Genomic DNA, 21,585 nt, shown 5'->3' with positions numbered 1-21,585 from the left:
AAAGTTATGGAATTCAAGTTGATTCGTCCAACTATTGTCGAATGACACGTAAACAAATTTGACGAAAAGCACGCAAACATGCACGTGAGGCTATATCCCGGCAACGGTTTGTCATATTGAGACCAAACTTGGCGTGTGTTATAACAAGCATGAACTGAGACTACCTGCAGTGTTTCGACACAGCGCCACCTAGTGGTCAGGAGATATGAAAAATGCATATTTTGGCTTATAACTACTGAATGGTTTGGCCAAAAATCACACAACTGGTCTCTTTAGATTCAGTGAGTCATGTCGAGTCAAATGATATCCAATTTTCCTGTGTCGGCCATTTTAGGCGTCGGCCATTTTGAATTATGATTTAAAATGCTGTATTTTTTGAACGCAGCATCGTATCGTTTCGCAAATAATTACAAAAATATTCGGCTCCATGCCCTGAAGGTACTCAAAAAGTTTGGTGGCAGCGCCACCTTGTGGCCAATAGTTATAATGAAATATCACATAAATGCTAATAACTTTTGAATAAATTAGTCTATTAAAATTAAAATGGTCTCGCTATATTCTGTGGGTCATGCCTAGAGCATTGATACCAATTATGTGAAAATTGGCCATACTTCCTGTCCGCCATATTGCTTAATGTTGAAAACCTACTTTTTCGAACTCCTCCTAGACCGTTAGTCCAATTTTCACCAAATTTGACGTGAATCATCTTCAGACCATGCTGGCAAAAAGTTATGGATTTCGTGTCGATATACGAAACAGTTCTCATTTAGCGCATCAACGAATTTGCTGGAAGGGTGCCAAAATGCATTTGAGGCTGTATCTCTGCAACGCTTTGACATATTTGCACCAAATTTTGTATGTGTCATCGCCACCTCACACTGACCATGCCACAGAAATTTGGTGACAGCGCCACCTATTGGTCAAGAGTAATAAACCATTCATTAACCATGAATAATTACACTTGTAAAAATGCTAATAACTTTTTATTGCATTAGCCCATTCGAATGGAACTGGGCTCAAAATATTCCCTGGTTTATGCCGATAACATAGATACCAAATATACCATAGTAAGCTGAACTTCCGGTCCGCCATTTTGATTTATGTTGAAAACCTTTTTTGTCGAACTCCTCATCAACCGTAGGTCCGATTTTCACCAAATTCGAATCAAATGATCTTCAGACTATGCTGACTCAAAGTTATGGCTTTTGAGTCGATAGACAAAACCGTTTTCGCATACCACATCGACGAATTTGAGGCACAATGAGAAAATGACACTTGAGGCTGTATCCCTGGAATGCTTTGGCATATTGACACCAAACTTTGTGTGTGTCAAGTCACACAGAGTACACCAAATTGATTTTATAACAGTGCCACCTATTGGTCAAGCTTGATAAGCCAAGTAATCATGCTACTAGAGGTGGTATTATGATTTTTTTTTGCCATTTCAATTACAATAATTCCAAAATTGCTGTTATTGCTCATTAATGAATTTGGTGGGATGCTTCATGCGATGCTTAGCTCCTACATTTGCCGTTGGAGTGCTTGGCCCCGTAATTGCTGCTTGCAGCTATATTTATTATTATTATTCTTCCGACTGGGAGTCTATGGCAGCCCATAGAACCGAATGCGGGAAAGTTGTTTTGGTTTGACATTCTGATAGAGGACAGTGCCAACATTAAATACACCAATTTTGGTGTGTCTAAGACATTCCCTCTAGCGCCACCAACTGTCCAAAATTTCACTTTAATTTTGTTAATAAATTCTTAACCGTAAGGCCAATCAACAAAATTCTTTTTTCCTCTGATTTCTGAGCTCATGCCAATTCGACTGCACCCTATGACGTCATTTTCCATCATATAAATATGGCCGACAATTTGAATTTTTTGAAAAACCTACTTTTTCGAACTCGTCCTAGACGGTTTTTCCGATTCACACGAAAATTGAACCAGATCATCTTCAGGCAGTGCTGACCAAAAGTTATGCAAATCAAATTGATTCGTCAAACCGTTTTCGATAAACGCTCAAACAAATTTTACGAAACGCTTACAAAAACAGTCGTAAGGCTGTATCTCTGCAACAATTTATCGTATTCAGACCAAACCTGGTACATGTCATAACAAGCATGACCTGAGGCAACTTGCTGCGTTTCGGCGCAGCGCCACCTACTGGTCCAGAGATATGGAAAATTGCTATTTTTGCTTATAACTTCTAAACAGTTTGTCCAAAATTCATAACATTGGTCTTGTTAGATTCAGGGCAACATGCCGAGTCGACTGATATCCAATTTTACCATCTCGGCCATTTTGACTGTCGGCCATTTTGAATTTTGTGCTAAAATGCTGTATTTTCAGAACGCATCAACGGATTGTTACGAAACATGGTATGGGTCATCAGCACAATGTCCTGAAGGAGCGTGAGAAGTTTCGAAACAGCGCCACCTAGTGGTGATCATTCTATTTAAAATGCTTATAACCTTGGGTGTGGTCGACTTATTTTCTCGAGACTCACCAAATTAGACTCCTGAAACCTTACCGAGTCCTACGATACCAAACATGCTAGGTTTCGCCTTATGGTTTGTGTAGCGTTGTGATTTAGCGCTTAAAAAACATCTGGCTATATCTTTGAAACCGCTTGTTTGATCGAGACGAAACCACCGTCAGAAGTTCGGAAACATAGGTCGATAGCTATATGCCAATGCCCAAATGCCAAAATATTGATAGTAAGGGGTAGTAATATTCAATCAAAGTCAAGAGTCAGTCAATTTTTACATGCTTTTTCATATAAATGTCCATAACTCTGAAGTGAATTGAGATATTTTCACCAAAATTGACACACATATGTATGGGCTCACTCTGAGCAAACATAAAAAAAATGGTGGGACTGAGCCTCTTGGTGGCGCTATAATAGAACAAAACATGAAATTCTCATTGACTTCAATACAGTTTTGTGAAATAAAATGCTATACTAAACAAATGCATTGGTGTAATGTTACGAAACTCAGAATGTGCCAACAAAACCATCCCCTGAAGGTACTCAAAATATTTTGAAACAGCCGCACTTAGTGGTCAAAAGTTATAACTCAATTTACATAAAGGCTAATAACTTTTGAATAAATCTGGCTATTGACATCATGCTGGTCTTCATAGATTCCTTGGGTCGCGCCGAGAACATAGATATAAAGTTTTTCTTATTTGGCTGAACTTCCTGTCCGCCATTTTGATGAATGTTGGAAACCTACTTTTTCGAACTCCTCCTAGACCGTTAGTCAGATTTTTACGAAATTTGACGTGGAACATCTTCAGACCACGCTGGCAAAATGTTATGGATTTCGTGTCGATATACGAAACGGTTCTCATTTAGGGCATCAACGAAGCTGCTGGAAGGGTGCCAAAATGCATTTGAGGCTGTATCTCTGCAAAGCTTTGACATATTTGCACCAAACTTTGTATGTGTCATCGTCACCTCACACTGACCATTCCAAACTAATTTGGTAACAGCACCACCTATTGGTTACACGTGATAAGCTAATAAATCCTATTACTAGTTGTTGTGTTTATTGTTTTCAAGCCATTTTGCCTAAAATAATCTTAAACCTGTCTTAATTACTCATTCCTGCCGTTCGTCTGAAGCTTGCGTCTGTAGTGCTTGGCCCCGTTATTGCTGCTTGCAGCTATATTTATTATTATTATTATTATTATTCTTCCGACTGGGGGTCTATGGCAGCCCATAGAACCGAATGCGGGAAAGTTGTAATGGTTTGACATTCTTATAGAGGACAGTGCCAACATTAAGTACACCAATTTTGGTGTGTCTAAGATATTCCCTCTAGCGCCACCAACTGTCCAAAATTTCACTTTAATTTTGTTAATAACTTTTTGACCGTAAGGCCAATCATCAAAATTCTTTTTTCATCTGATTTCTGAGCTCATGCCGATTCGATTGCACCATAGCAAATAATTTTCCGTCATAGAAATGTGGCCGCCATTTTGAATTTTTTTAAAAACCTACTTTTTCGAACTCGTCCTAGACGGTTTGTCCGATTCACACGAAAATTGAACCAGATCATCTTCAGTCAGTGCTGACCAAAAGTTATGCAAATCAAATTGATTCGTCAAACCGTTTTCGATAAACGCTCAAACAAATTTTACGTAACGCTTGCAAAAACAGTCGTAAGGCTGTATCTATGCAACGATTTATTCTATTCTGACCAAACTTGGTACATGTCATAACAAGCATGACCTGAGGCTACATGCTGTGTTTCGGCGCAGCGCCACCTACTGGTCCAGAGATATGAAAAATTGCTATTTTTGCTTATAACTTTTGAACAGTTTGTCCAAAAATCATAACATTTGTCTTGTTAGATTCAGGGCTACATGCCAAGTCGACTGATATCCAATTTTACCATTTTGGCCATTTTGACTGTCGGCCATTTTGAATTTTGTGCTAAAATGCTGTATTTTAAGAACACATCAACGGATTGTTACGAAACTTGGTATGGGTCATCAGCACAATGTCCTGAAGGAGCGTGAGAAGTTTCGAAACAGCGCCACCTAGTGGTGATCTTCTTTTTTTAAATGCTTATAACTTTGGGTGTGGTCGACTTATTTTCACCAGACTCATTAAATTGGACTCCTGAAACCTTACCGAGTCCTACGATACCAAACATGCTAGGTTTCGCCTTACGGTTTGTGTAGCGTTGTGATTTAGCGCTTAAAAAACATTTGGCTATATCTTCGAAACCGCTTGTCTGATCGAGACGAAACCACCATCAGAAGTTCGGAAACATAGGTCGATAGCTATACACCAATGCCCAAATGCCAAAATATTGATAGTAAGGGGTAGTAATATTCAATCAAAGTCAAGAGTCAGTCATTTTTTACATGCTTTTTCATGTAAATGTCTATAACTCTGAAGTGAATTGAGATATTTTCACCAAAATTGACACACATATGTATGGGCTCACTCTGAGGACACATAAAACAAATGGTTGGACTGAGCCTCTTGGTGGCGCTATAATAGAACAAAACATGAAATTCCCATTGACTTCAATACAGTTTTGTGAAATAAAATGCTATACTAAACAAATGCATTTGTGTAATATTACGAAACTCAGAATGTGCCAACAACAACATCCCCTGAAGGTACTCAAAATATTTTGAAACACCTAGTGGTCAAGTTATAACTCAATTTACATAAAGGCTAATAACTTTTGAAAAGATCTGGCTATTGACATGACGCTGATCTTAATAGATTCCTTGGGTCAGGCCGAGAACATAGATACCAAGTTTTCCTTATTTGGCTGAACTTCCTGTCCGCCATTTTGATTAATGTTGAAAACCTACTTTTTCGAACTCCTCCTAGACCGTTAGTCCGATTTTCACCAAATTTGACATGGATCATCTTCAGACCATTCTGGCAAAATGTTATGGATTTCGTGTCAATATACGAAACGGTTCTCATTTAGCGCATCAACGAATCAGCTGGAAGGGTTCCAAAATGCATTTGAGGCTGTATCTCTGCAAAGCTTTGACATATTTGCAAAAAACTTTGTATGTGTCATCGTCACCTCACACTGACCATTTCAAACTAATTTGGTAACAGCGCCACCTATTGGTTACACGTGATAAGCCAATAAATCCTATTACTAGTTGTTGTGTTTATTGTTTTCAAGCCATTTTGCCTAAAATAATCTTAAAACTGTCTTAATTACTCATTCCTGCCGTTCGTCTGAAGCTTGCTTCTGTAGTGCTTGGCCCCGTTATTGCTGCTTGCAGCTATATTTAGGGGCCAAGCACCGAAGGTGCGTAGGCACCTATTGTTTTCGTTGGCGTTATTATTCTTCTTCTTCTTCTTCTTCTTCTTCTTCTTCCGCCGCAAGTCTATGGCAGCCCATAGAACCGATTGCGGGAAAGTTGTATAATTTGGCACACTGATAGAGGACAGTCCCAACATTAACTATAGCAAATTTGAAGTCTCTATCTCCTACTCTCTAGCGCCACCACTTGTCCAAACTTTCAATGTTTGTATGCTAATAACTTTTGAACCGTAAGCCAGAAAATGGAAATTCTTTTTTCCTCTGAATCCTTGGCTCATGCCGAGTCGAATGGACACCAAAATTCAAAAATCGCAAGGTTTAGTTTTTTCGCTATTTTCAATTATTCGAAAAACCTACTTTTTCGAACTCGTCCTAGACGGTTAGTCCGATTGCCACGAAAATTGGCTCAGATCATCTTTAGACCATGCTGGCAAAAAGTTATGGAATTCAAGTTGATTCGTCCAACTGTTGTCGAATGACACGTAAACAAATTTGACGAAAAGCACGCAAACATGCATGTGAGGCTATATCCCGGCAACGGTTTGTCATATTGAGACCAAACTTGGCGTGTGTTATAACAAGCATGAACTGAGACTACCTGCAGTGTTTCGACACAGCGCCACCTAGTGGTCAGGAGATATGAAAAATGCATATTTTGGCTTATAACTTCTGAATGGTTTGGCCAAAAATCACACAACTGGTCTCTTTAGATTCAGTGAGTCATCTCGAGTCGAATGATATCCAATTTTCCCGTGTCGGCCATTTTAGGCGTCGGCCATTTTGAATTATGTGTTAAAATGCTGTATTTTTTGAACGCAGCATCGTATCGTTTCGCAAATAATTACAAAAATATTCGGCTCCATGCCCTGAAGGTACTCAAAAAGTTTGGTGGCAGCGCCACCTTGTGGCCAATAGTTATAATGAAATATCACATAAATGCTAATAACTTTTGAATAAATTAGTCTATTAAAATTAAAATGGTCTCGCTATATTCTGTGGGTCATGCCGAGAGTATTGATACCAATAATGTGAAAATTGGCCTTACTTCCTGTCCGCCATTTTGCTTAATGTTGAAAACCTACTTTTTTTAACTCCTCCTAGACCGTTAGCCCAATTTTCACCAAATTTGACGTGCATCATCTTCAGACCATGCTGGCAAAAAGTTATGGATTTTGTGTCGATATACGCAACGGTTCTCATTTAGCGCATCAACGAATTTGCTGGAAGGGTGCCAAAATGCATTTGAGGCTGTATCTCTGCAACACTTTGACATATTTGCACCAAACTTTGTATGTGTCATCGCCACCTCACACTGACCATGCCACATAAATTTGGTAACAGCGCCACCTATTGGTCAAGAGTAATAAACCATTCATTAACCATGAGTAATTACACTTTTTAAAATGCTAATAACTTTTTAATGCATTAGCCTATTTGAAGGAAACTGGGCTCAAAATATTCCCTGGCTTATGCCGATAACATAGATACCAAATATACCACGGTAAGCTGAACTTCCGGTCCGCCATTTTGATTTATGTTGAAAACATACTTTTTCGAACTCCTCATCAACCGTATGTCCGATTTTCACCAAATTCGAATCAAATGATCTTCAGGCTATACTGATTCAAAGTTATGGATTTTGAGTCGATAGACAAAACCGTTTTCGCATACCACATCGACGAATTTGAGGCACAATGAGAAAATTACACTTGAGGCTGTATCCCTGGAATGCTTTGGCATATTGACACCAAACTTTGTGTGTGTCATTGAAAAGTCACACAGAGTACACCAAATTGATTTTATAACAGTGTCACCTATTGGTCAAGCTTGATAAACCAAGTAATCATGCTACTAGAGGTGGTATTGGTGGTTTTTTTTTGCCATTTCAAATACAATAATTCCAAAATTGCTGTTATTGCTCATTAATGTATTTGGTGTGATGCTTTATGCGATGCTTAGCTACTACATTTGCCGTTGGAGTGCTTGGCCCCGTAATTGCTGCTTGCAGCTATATTTAGGGGCCAAGCACCGAAGGTGCGTAGGCACCTATTGTAATCGTTGGCGTTATTATTATTCTGCTTCTTCTTCTTCTTCTTCTTCTTCTTCTTCTTCTTCCGCCGCAAGTCTATGGCAGCCCATAGAACCGATTGCGGGAAAGTTGTATAATTTGGCACACTGATAGAGGACAGTCCCAACATTAACTATAGCTAATTTGAAGTCTCTAACTCCTACTCTCTAGCGCCACCACTTGTCCAAACTTTCAATGTTTGTATGCTAATAACTTTTGAACCGTAAGCCAGAAAATGGAAATTCTTTTTTCCTCTGAATCCTTGGCTCATGCCAAGTCGAATGAACCCCAAAATTCAAAAATCGCAAGGTTTAGTTTTTTCGCTATTTTCAATTTTTCGAAAAACCTACTTTTTCGAACTCGTGCTAGACGGTTAGTCCGATTGCCACGAAAATTGGCTCAGATCATCTTCAGACCATGCTGGCAAAAAGTTATGGAATTCAAGTTGATTCGTCCAACCATTGTCGAATGACACGTAAACAAATTTGACGAAAAGCACGCAAAAATGCACTTGAGGCTATATCTCAGCAACGGTTTGGCATATTGAGACCAAACTTGGTGTGTGTTATAATAAACATGACCTGAGACTACCTGCAGTGTTTCGACACAGCGCCACCTAGTGGTCAGGAGATATGAAAAATGCATATTTTGGCTCATATCTTCTGAATGGTTTGGCCAAAAATCACACAACTGGTCTCTTTAGATTCAGTGAGTCATGTCGAGTCGTATGATATGCAAATTTCCCGTGTCAGCCATTTAAGGCGTCGGCCATTTTGAATTATGTTTTAAAATGCTGTATTTTTTCAACGCAGCATCGTATCGTTTCGCAAATAATTACAAAAATATTCGGCTCCATGCCCTGAATGTACTCAAAAAGCTTGGTGGCAGCGCCACCTTGTGGTCAAGAGTTATAATGAATTATCACAAAAATGCTAATAACTTTTGAGTTAATTAGACAATTGAAATGCAAATGGTCTCCCCGTATTCTTTGGGTCATGCCGAGAACATAGATACCAATTATGCCAAAATTGGCCATACTTCCTGTCCGCCATTTTGATTAATGTTGAAAACCTACTTTTTCGAACTCCTCCTAGACCGTTAGCCCAATTTTCACCAAATTTGACGTGAATCATCTTCAGACCATGCTGGCAAAAAGTTATGGATTTTGTGTCGATATACGTAACGGTTCTCATTTAGCGCATCAACGAATTTGCTGGAAGGGTGCCAAAATGCATTTGAGGCTGTATCTCTGCAACACTTTGACATATTTGCACCAAACTTTGTATGTGTCATCGCCACCTCACACTGACCATGCCACATAAATTTGGTAACAGCGCCACCTATTGGTCAAGAGTAATAAACCATTCATTAACCATGAGTAATTACACTTTTTAAAATGCTAATAACTTTTTAATGCATTAGCCTATTTGAAGGAAACTGGGCTCAAAATATTCCCTGGCTTATGCCGATAACATAGATACCAAATATACCACGGTAAGCTGAACTTCCGGTCCGCCATTTTGATTTATGTTGAAAACATACTTTTTCGAACTCCTGATCAACCGTATGTCCGATTTTCACCAAATTCGAATCAAATGATCTTCAGGCTATACTGATTCAAAGTTATGGATTTTGAGTCGATAGACACAACCGTTTTCGCATACCACATCGACGAATTTTAGGCACAATGAGAAAATGACACTTGAGGCTGTATCCCTGGAATGCTTTGGCATATTGACACCAAACTTTGTGTGTGTCATTGAAAAGTCACACAGAGTACACCAAATTGATTTTATAACAGTGTCACCTATTGGTCAAGCTTGATAAACCAAGTAATCATGCTACTAGAGGTGGTATTGGTGTTTTGTTTTTTTGCCATTTCAAATACAATAATTCCAAAATTGCTGTTATTGCTCATTAATGTATTTGGTGTGATGCTTTATGCGATGCTTAGCTACTACATTTGCCGTTGGAGTGCTTGGCCCCGTAATTGCTGCTTGCAGCTATATTTATTAGGGGCCAAGCACCGAAGGTGCGTAGGACCCTCTTGTTTTTGTTGGCGTTCTTATTATTATTATTATTATTCTTCCGACTGGGCGTCTATGGCAGCCCATAGAACCGAATGCGGGAAAGTTGTAATGGTTTGACATTCTGATAGAGGACAGTGCCAACATTAAGTACACCAATTTTGGTGTGTCTAAGTCAATCCCTCTAGCGCCACCAACTGTCCAAAATTTCACTTTAATTTTGTTAATAACTTTTTAACCCTAAGGCCAATCAACGAAATTCTTTTTTCCTCTGATTTCTGAGCTCATGCCGATTCGATTGCACCCTACGAAGTCATTTCCGTCATAGAAATATGACCGCCATTTTGAATTTCTTTAAAAACCTACTTTTTCGAACTCGTCCTAGACGGTTTGTCCGATTCACACGAAAATTAAACCATATCATCCTCAGGCAGTGCTGACCAAAAGTTATGCAAATCAAATTGATTCGTCAAACCGTTTTCGATAAACGCTCTAACAAATTTTATGTAGTGCTTACAAAAACAGTCGTAAGGCTGTATCTCGGCAACGACTTATCCTATTCAGACCAAACTTGGTACATGTCATAACAAGCATGACCTGAGGCAACATGCTGTGATTGGGCGCAGCGCCACCTACTGATCCGGAGATATGAAAAACTGCTATTTTTGCTTATAACTTCTGAACAGCTTGTCCAAAAATCATAACATTGGTCTTGTTAGATTCAGGGCAACATGCCGAGTCGACTGATATCCAATTTGACCATTTCGGCCATTTTGACTGTCGGCCATTTTGAATTTTGTGCTAAAATGCTGTATTTTCTGAACACATCAACGGATTGTTACGAAACATGGTATGGGTCATCAGCACAATGTCCTGAAGGAGTATGAGAAGTTTCGAAACAGCGCCACCTAGTGGTGATCTTCTATTTTTAAATGCTTATAACTTTGGGTGTGGTCGACGTATTTTCATCAGACTCATCAAATTGGACTCCTGAAACCTTACAGAGTCCTACAATACCAAACATGCTAGGTTTTGCCTTACGGTTTGTGTAGCGTTGTGATTTAGCGCTTAAAAAACATTTGGCTATATCTTCGAAACCGCTTGTCTGATCGAGACGAAACCACCGTCAGAAGTTCGGAAACATAGGTCGATAGCTATACGCTAATGCCCAAATGCAAAAATATTGATAGTAAGGGGTAGTAATATTCAATCAAAGTCAAGAGTCAGTCAATTTTTACGTGTTTTTTCATGTAAATGTCTATAACTCTGAAGTGAATTGAGATATTTTCACCAAAATTGACACGCATATGTATGGGCTCACTCTGATGACACATAAAAGAAATGGTGGGACTGAGCCTCTTGGTGGCGCTATAATAGAACAAAACATGAAATTCCCATTGACTTCAATACAGTTTTGTGAAATAAAAGGCTATACTAAACAAATGCATTGGTGTTATATTCCACAACTCAGAATGTGCCAACAACATCATCCCCTGAAGGTACTCAAAATATTTTGAAACAGAGCCACCTAGTGGTCAAAAGTTATAACTCAATTTACATAAAGGCTAATAACTTTTGAAAAGATCTGGCTATTGACATGACGCTGATCTTAATAGATTCCTTGGGTCAAGCCGAGAACATAGATATCAAGTTTTCCTTATTTGGCTGAACTTCCTGTCCGCCATTTTGATTAATGTTGAAAACCTACTTTTTCGAACTCCTCCTAGACCGTTAATCAGATTTTCACCAAATTGGACGTGGATCATCTTCAGACCATGCTGGCAAAATGTTATGGATTTCATGTCGATATACGAAACGGTTCTCATTTAGCGCATCAACAAATTTGCTGGAATGATGCCAACATTCATTTGAGGCTGTATCTCTGCAAAGCTTTGACATATTTGCACCAAACTTTGTATGTGTCATCGTCACCTCACACTGACCATTCCAAACTAATTTGGTAACAGCGCCACCTATTGGTTACATGTGATAAGCCAATAAATCCTATTACTAGTTGTTGTGTTCATTGTTTTTAAGCCATTTTGCCTAAAATAATCTTAAAACTGTCTTAATTACTCATTCCTGCCATTCGTCTGAAGCTTGCTTCTGTAGTGCTTGGCCCCGTTATTGCTGCTTGCAGCTATATTTATTATTATTATTATTATTATTATTCTTCCGACTGGGCGTCTATGGCAGCCCATAGAACCGAATGCGGGAAAGTTGTAATGGTTTGACATTCTGATAGAGGACAGTGCCAACATTAAGTACACCAATTTTGGTGTGTCTAAGTCAATCCCTCTAGCGCCACCAACTGTCCAAAATTTCACTTTAATTTTGTTAATAACTTTTTAACCCTAAGGCCAATCAACAAAATTCTTTTTTCCTCTGATTTCTGAGCTCATGCCGATTCGATTGCACCCTACGAAGTCATTTCCGTCATAGAAATATGACCGCCATTTTGAATTTCTTTAAAAACCTACTTTTTCGAACTCGTCCTAGACGGTTTGTCCGATTCACACGAAAATTAAACCATATCATCCTCAGGCAGTGCTGACCAAAAGTTATGCAAATCAAATTGATTCGTCAAACCGTTTTCGATAAACGCTCTAACAAATTTTATGTAGTGCTTACAAAAACAGTCGTAAGGCTGTATCTCGGCAACGACTTATCCTATTCAGACCAAACTTGGTACATGTCATAACAAGCATGACCTGAGGCAACATGCTGTGATTGGGCGCAGCGCCACCTACTGATCCGGAGATATGAAAAACTGCTATTTTTGCTTATAACTTCTGAACAGTTTGTCCAAAAATCATAACATTGGTCTTGTTAGATTCAGGGCAACATGCCGAGTCGACTGATATCCAATTTGACCATTTCGGCCATTTTGACTGTCGGCCATTTTGAATTTTGTGCTAAAATGCTGTATTTTCTGAACACATCAACGGATTGTTACGAAACATGGTATGGGTCATCAGCACAATGTCCTGAAGGAGTATGAGAAGTTTTGAAACAGCGCCACCTAGTGGTGATCTTCTATTTTTAAATGCTTATAACTTTGGGTGTGGTCGACGTATTTTCACCAGACTCATCAAATTGGACTCCTGAAACCTTACAGAGTCCTACAATACCAAACATGCTAGGTTTTGCCTTACGGTTTGTGTAGCGTTGTGATTTAGCGCTTAAAAAACATTTGGCTATATCTTCGAAACCGCTTGTCTGATCGAGACGAAACCACCGTCAGAAGTTTGGAAACATAGGTCGATAGCTATACACCAATGCCCAAATGCAAAAATATTGATAGTAAGGGGTAGTAATATTCAATCAAAGTCAAGAGTCAGTCAATTTTTACGTGTTTTTTCATGTAAATGTCTATAACTCTGAAGTGAATTGAGATATTTTCACCAAAATTGACACGCATATGTATGGGCTCACTCTGATGACACATAAAAGAAATGGTGGGACTGAGCCTCTTGGTGGCGCTATAATAGAACAAAACATGAAATTCCCATTGACTTCAATACAGTTTTGTGAAATAAAAGGCTATACTAAACAAATGCATTGGTGTTATATTCCACAACTCAGAATGTGCCAACAACATCATCCCCTGAAGGTACTCAAAATATTTTGAAACAGAGCCACCTAGTGGTCAAAAGTTATAACTCAATTTACATAAAGGCTAATAACTTTTAAAAAGATCTGGCTATTGACATGACGCTGATCTTAATAGATTCCTTGGGTCAAGCCGAGAACATAGATATCAAGTTTTCCTTATTTGGCTGAACTTCCTGTCCGCCATTTTGATTAATGTTGAAAACCTACTTTTTCGAACTCCTCCTAGACCGTTAATCAGATTTTCACCAAATTGGACGTGGATCATCTTCAGACCATGCTGGCAAAATTTTATGGATTTCATGTCGATATACGAAACGGTTCTCATTTAGCGCATCAACAAATTTGCTGGAATGATGCCAACATTCATTTGAGGCTGTATCTCTGCAAAGCTTTGACATATTTGCACCAAACTTTGTATGTGTCATCGTCACCTCACACTGACCATTCCAAACTAATTTGGTAACAGCGCCACCTATTGGTTACATGTGATAAGCCAATAAATCCTATTACTAGTTGTTGTGTTCATTGTTTTTAAGCCATTTTGCCTAAAATAATCTTAAAACTGTCTTAATTACTCATTCCTGCCATTCGTCTGAAGCTTGCTTCTGTAGTGCTTGGCCCCGTTATTGCTGCTTGCAGCTATATTTATTATTATTCTTCTTCTTCCACCCCAAGTCTATGGTAGCCCATAGAACCGATTGCGGGAAAGTTGTATAATTTGGCACACTAATAGAGGACTGTCTGAACATTAACCGTAGCAAATTTGAAGTCTCTAACTCAAACTCTCTAGCGCCACCAATTGTCTAAACTATCAAAAACTTCATGCTAATAACTCTTGAACCGTAAGCCACAAAATGAAAATTCTTTTTTCCTGTGATTCCTTGGCTCATGCCGAGTCGAATGGACACCGAAATTCAAAAATCGCAAGGCTTAGTTTTTTCGCTATCGTCAATTGTTCGTAAAACCTACTTTTTCGAACTAGTCCTAGGCCGTTGCACCGATTGTCACGAAAATTGAATCAGATAATCTTCAGACCATGCTGGCAAAAAGTTATGGAATTCAAGTTGATTTGTCAAACCGTTTCCGAATAGCTCATGAACGAATTCTTCAAAAAGCACGCAAACGTGAACGTGAGGCTATATCTCCGCAACGGTTTGGCCTATTGAGACCAATCTTGGTGGGTCTTATAACAACCATTCCCTGGGACTACCTGCAGTGTTTCGGCGCTGTGCCCCCTAGTGGTCAGGAGATATGAAAAATGCATGTTTTTGCTCATAACTTCTGAACGGTTTTGCCAAAAATCACAAAAGTGGTGTCTTTAGATTCAGTGCATCATTCCGAGTCGAATGATACCGAATTTTCCCAATTCGGCCATTTTGGGCGTCGGCCATTTTGGATTTAGTTGTAAATTGCTGTATCTTAAGAATGAAGTTCCGTATCGTTTCGCAAATAATTACAAAAATGTCCGGCTCCATGCCCTGAATGTACACAAAAAAATTGGGGGCAGCGCCACCTTGTGGTCAATAGTTATAATGATTTTTTCGAAAAATGCTAATAACTTTTGCATACATTAGCCTATTGTAACAAAGCTGATGTTGATAGATTCCTTGGGTCATGCCGAGAACACCGATACCCCATTTGTCAATTTTGGCAAAATTTCCTGTCCGCCATTTTGATTCATGTTGAAAACCTACTTTTTCGAACTCCTCCTAGACCGTTGCTCAGATTTTCACCAAATTTGATTTGGATCATCTTCAGACCATGCTGGCAAAAAGTTATGGAATTTGTGTCGATACACGTAACCGTTTTCAATTAGCGTACCAACGAATTTGCTGGAAAGATGCCAAACTGCATCTGAGGCTGTATCTCTGCAAAGGTTGGAGATATTTACACAAAACTTAATATGTGACATTGTCACATCACATTGACCACGCCACATCATTTTGGTCACAGCGCCACCTATTGGTCAAGAGTAATAAACCAATCAATAACCGCTAATTATTACATTTCCAATAATGCTAATAACTTTTGATTGCATTAGCCTATTATCATGAAACATGTCTCAAAATGTTCCTTGGGACATGCAGACAACATACATACCAATTATGTCATATTAAGCAAAACTTCCTGTCCGCCATTTTGATTCATGTTGAAAACCTTTTTTTTTAAACTCATCCTCAACTGTATGTCTGATTTTCACCAAAATTGAATCAGATCATCTTCAGACCGTGCTGACAAAAAGTTATGGATTTCGTGTCAATAGACGAAACCGTTTTTGTACAGCGCTGCTTCAGATGTCAGGCATCTTCACAAAATGAGTCTGAGGCTATATCTCTGCAAACCTTTGTTGTAATTAAGCCAAACTTGTGTGTGCCATTGTCTAACATGGAGAATAGGCTCACAGACACTCACACACAGAAATGAAATGGTTCAACTATTATATGAATAATCAATAAGCATGATTACACACACACACACACACACACACACAGAGAAGTACATGCCCACACATTTTGTTGTATGTAGATATTTGAAATAAATTATAGGTGACACAAAACTCACAGAAAGACTTCTTTTCTTACATTTCTATGTCATGTTTCATTACATTCATATTCTGACATAATAGTAAACATTTGATATACATGTATGAATAAATTGTTGAACTTTCACTCATTGTGATCTTAAATGCTTGAACAGTAATATTAAATAATAGTAATATATATTTTTCTAGATGAATCAATCATCGAGACAATGAACTGTAATGTTTTAGTCTTTAGTGAGCCCATTAGTGGTCTTCCAGTGACATCTAGTGGTCGTAAATGCAATTTATCATACAACACTGTCTCTTTAACCTTTATAACTGTTATATGTTGTCTTAATTTCATTCCAAAGAAGCATACGCAATTTATGTATAATTTCACAGTCTAGATAATAATACTGCACTGATTTTAAATAACCTAGATATGGCTGACAGTAAAAGAATAGAACAGAATTACAGACACACACAAACATGAAATGTTTAAACTAGTATATTAATATTCAATAAGCATGCTTAAACCCACACACAGATGCACACATTTTGTTATATACATAGATAATTAAAATAAATGATGGGTGATAAAACCTATTGCAAGCCTTCTGTTCTTATGGGCTTCTATGTCATTTTTCAGGTTTCATTGCAATCATAATCTGGCATAATTATAAACATTAGATATATCTGTATGAATAAATTGGTAAACTTTGACTCAATGTGATCTGAAATGCTTGAACAGTAATATTAAATAATAGTAATATACATTTTTTCTAGATGAATCCCTCAACAAGCCCATAAACTGTAATGTTTTAGTCTTTAGTGAGCTCATTAGTGGTCTTCCGGTGACATCTAGTGGTTATAATTGCAATTTTTTATTCAACACTGGGTTTTGAAGCTTTATAAATATTACAGTGTTCTTTTTTACCTAATCTCTGTTAAATTTTGCATGATTGTTTAGAAAAAATACAGATCTAATGCATGTGTGATTATATTACCCCTTTTTTTTTTGCAGTTTAATGCCATTCACAACAGAAATCTTTTGTTTTTTAGGCCATTTTAACTGTTATAGCACCAGCTATTTTCTGATCTTAATGAAACTTTGCATGCTTGGTGTGTCATCTTTCACATGTTATAACCAAGTTTCATAAAGTTTTGAGTTTTTGTTTCAGCTTTATAGGCTTTAGGTTACATGTGGACACGGCCCTTTCCTAAATGACCTCTTATAGCTAACCAAAGGACAAAATGCAACATATTTTTGAAAATTATTGATCTAGAGAGACCAGAGAATATTACTGCAGTGGTTTGATCAAGACTGAACAAAAAACCAGGTGACCCAAAACATTCAAATTCGTGGACCAATTTTACGAAAAAGGCTATAACTCGGGAACAAAATGAGATATCTTCACCAAACTCAGAACTCATATGCATGAACAAAAACTTTAGTCAAATTATTATTATTTTTCCATATCTGCCACTTGGTGGCGCTACAGGATGAAAAAAAATCAAATGGCTATAACTAAGCAACCGTTGATCCAATCAACTTGAAAATTGATATGGCCCAATGTGGCACAAGTGCTCTATGAGGAATTTCACTTATCTTAAAAAACATGGCCGCCATTGGCCAAACAACTTTAAGCACCTATTTGACAAGGTTAATGGAAGTCGATCGGGACGAAACTCGGTGGGCATGTTCGACTCATTGCCCTGAAGATCTGTAAGTATTTTGAAAGAAATTGCCCACAACATTGTCACCTCCCACAGAACACAACAAAGCGATTTGATTACTACAGCGCCACCTATTTTCCAAAATGATAATGCATCATTTTACTGGAGTTTTACTGGCTGTTTCAATTACACTCTTCCAATAATTGCTTTTCTTACTCGTTGCATTTGGTCTGATGCTCCATGCCATGCTTAGCTCCTCGCTGTGGAACTTTTATTAACGATTTTCAGCCATTTCAATTACAATCATGCAATTATTAATTTCATTATTCATTGTTGCATTTGGTCTGCTTAGCTCCTGATGTTGCCGCTGGAATGCTTGGCCCCGTGATTGCTGCTTGCAGCTATATTAGTTTTACTTATATTTGTTATTTAGATTCCCCTCCCTCCTCTTTTTCTTCAGTTTAAACTCTTCAGTTTAAAAAACCAAAAAAAAAAGCGAAACTGAAAATACCAGGCATTAATTGGGCTCACTTACCTCTCATTCAGCACAAATCCATGTTTCCATATTCGTTATGTATTTGAATGAAACTATTATTTATAATGTAGAGCTTTGTACTTCACGCTTGTTGGTATATCGACAGAATATCCTCTTCACATGAGCAAAAATGTGCTTGGCATACAAAATGGACCAGTAATACCAAGGACTATTTACCAGTGTAACCTTTTATATTTTTAGGTTGACTATTTTATTTTGATAACGAACAGACTGCGATATCGAGTTTGAGGTTTGTGCCTGTGTGTGCATGCACGTGTGCAAAGCTCCGGTGTGATCAAACCAGCTGAAACATAAAATACATAATTTTTGGTCGTACAGATAAATGACATGGCCAAATTCAAAAGCAAAAGTGTTTACATTTATTTTTTCACACTAAAAATAATAACAGAACATTTCTGATTTTGTAAAATAAAGCAAGGATGCACATTTAATTAAAACTGTTGCTTATTTACATTTTTTTTGTTTTGAGCTGTGCTAATATGTATGTTGCAACTGCTTTTATTGGATTTTGTGTGGTTTAGTTCACTTTCTCACACTATGTAAATGTTGAGACATTGTTATATAAAACATGCTGAAAGTCACTGCAAAAACAAGGTTGTGTTGTTGCAAAGTGCAGGTCAAGCAGAAAAGTACAATAGCCTGTATTGTAAGAATAGGTGAATTGTGGGGGGGGGGGGGGGGTATATTGTGACTGTCAAAACATTTGGTAACTAAACAATTTGTTGTTGACAACATTTTACAATGTTTACATGGCTACTGTTTTTAACAAATTTTACAATTTCAATTCATAAGCTCGATTCAACTCCATTCTTAATTCAATATTAATATATTTGGATAAATATCATGTAATAAAATGTAGATGTATATCAAGAAAAATAAATCTCTCAACTTATACTGACATACATGGAGCCCTGTCAGCTGATATAATTTTTATTATTGTTATTAAAGGTTAAAATTCACAATTCAAATGAATATAATGCAGGTTTTTATAATAATGTTATATATTTTATCACATGAGTAAAAATATAAATATGTAATAATTAACAAAATACTCCTTTATTTAATTTTTGGTGGTCAATGACCAGTCTACACGACACAAACAGGTAGCATCCTGGAAAATATCAAGAATTTTTATTTTATTATGCTTCTCTACAACACAAGTACTTAATCATTATCTATTGCTACGACCCAGGATCTGCCCAGACTTTAATTTATGCTTAGGAGCTACTAGTCCTTTTAACATATTATGCATGTATTTGAATTTTTTTGCTTAATTAACCCTTTTGTTATTTCTATGCTTTATTTTATGCAAGGTGGGGCTTTGTTGTTCATGGAGCCATCGATGGGAAATCTCGCCTTATAACCTACTTGAGCTGCAACACAAATAACCGTGCCTCCACCGTGCTGACCCAGTTTGTGAAGGCAACATGTCTTTATGGGCTTCCGTCACGAGTGCGATCAGACCATGGGGGTGAAAATTCACGAATTGCCCTATTCATGAATCTCGTTCAAGGGGTGGAACGGAGGAGTCACATAACAGGAGAATCTGTTCACAATCAGCGGATAGAGCGCCTTTGGAGAGATGTTTTCCTCCATGTGCTTCAGTACTTCTACAATTTGTTCCACAGTCTAGAGGATTCTGAGGTCCTTGATCCAGATGATGACGTCCACAAGATGTCCCTGCAAATCGTTTTCCTGCCGGAGATACAAAAGAGATTGGATCTGTTTAGGAATGGATGGAATCACCACAAAATGAGAACAGAAAACAACAAAACACCGGTCCAAATCTGGACTGCAGGAATGCTTTCCAACATGGAGGCAAACTGCAGAGCCATCAGCAATGTTTTTGGTGAAGATCCGTACAGCACACACACTCTAGAAGAGCTTTTGGCACAACATGGCATAGACAACTTCCCTGTGACTGATGACGAAGATCATTTTCCAGCTGTAGTTGTGGAACAACCCAGAATCAATCTGAGCCATCAGCAGCAGCAAAATATTTAGCAGACAATTGAGACCATCTCAGACGCTAACAATAAGTATCAGACGTGTTGCAGAGAAATTGCAAACATATTACAAGATGGCTGATACACATCATTTTGGTACAGTGTGTTTGTTCTTGCTACACGCCCTCAAGAGTTCATGTTAAGCCCAAACTTTTCCTTAATGTCATACTTAGAACTTCTTGTAGTATATAAGCTGACAGGCAAACATGCATTCATTTGTAGTTTAAACATCACCTTCCACATTGCTTCAGAAAAAGGTTGATGTATTCTGGCGTGCTAATCATCTCAAAGGAATTATGTAAGATTTTCCTAATAAAATATCCAAAATGTGCACAGTGCGATATATTTCATTCAGTTTCTTACTCCCGTTATTCCAAAAGTTCCCAAGGATTTTTTTTATCTAGTAAAAAATATTACCGTCCCTGTTCATCGATGATCATGGTCGCCATTCAATAACGTAATATCTGCGCTATCCTCAGTTTTCGCTTATAGAAAGTACAAGCTTACTCAAAAATCCCGCTGCACAGTTAAGAGTAAATCCATTACGGCTGAAATTAAAAGTGAGCATTACATTTATATATGCTCAATGTTGCGTCATGATACTTATTTCGCATTTTTAGTGTTGCACATTATAGCCAATCACACAAGTCTGTTTAGATAATGATTTCAATGACCAATCAGAAGCGTTCGGATGAGTCATTTTGTTGCGTGTTCCATGTGCTCTCCAGGCGGCAAGGAACTCGACCTGAAGTTGAAGTCGGGTGGGGGCTGCCATCTTTTAGCAGAACTTCACTTGCGTTAGCATTCCCATTGACTCCCATTCATTTTGGCGTCACTTTGACAGCGAATAACTTTACATCTGAGGCGTTTAAAGACTCCGTTTGTCCATTATTTATTTCTAAAGATACATGACAATGTATAAAGGGCTCCATTACCTTCTATGTTACATTATGGCCCCGTATAAACAGTTTTTGTAAAAAATAGGCTAACGATTGCATCATAACCACTCGACTCTCTGTCGCATTACCGTACAGACAGGAGGAGAAGCTCGCAGGCAATTAACTTAATACGGCGTACTGGCGTTACATTTTAAAATACTATACAAAATAATTAATCAGAATACTTACTCCTGCTCACTCATGACAAAGAACTCCCCGCTCAAGCTCGCTGTCTCTGCAAGATTAACGATGGCAGTTTGCACGCACAGATACTAGAAGATTTACATCTGGCAGACAGGTTGCTGACGTCGTCAAGCTTCGTTTGAGTCTGCGCGTCAGAAACGGAAGTGCTTAAAAACGCT

The 21,585-nt window shown here is 38.0% G+C and overlaps 1 long non-coding RNA gene across 1 annotated transcript in view; it reads left to right on the top strand.

Moving 5' to 3' along the window:
* LOC127953485 (uncharacterized) overlaps positions 1–20,616 on the top strand; it is a 115,914-nt gene extending 95,298 nt beyond the window's left edge. Inside the window, exon 3 of the long non-coding RNA XR_008153238.1 lies at positions 19,593–20,616. This is a non-coding gene — a long non-coding RNA (uncharacterized LOC127953485). The remainder of the gene's footprint in view (positions 1–19,592) is intronic.
* Positions 20,617–21,585: the final 969 nt, after the last annotated feature.

This window comes from Carassius gibelio, chromosome B3 (assembly GCF_023724105.1).
Source record: "Carassius gibelio isolate Cgi1373 ecotype wild population from Czech Republic chromosome B3, carGib1.2-hapl.c, whole genome shotgun sequence".
In the NCBI taxonomy this organism is placed as follows: Eukaryota; Metazoa; Chordata; class Actinopteri; order Cypriniformes; family Cyprinidae; genus Carassius; species Carassius gibelio.
This window is presented reverse-complemented; position numbering and strand designations above follow the sequence as displayed.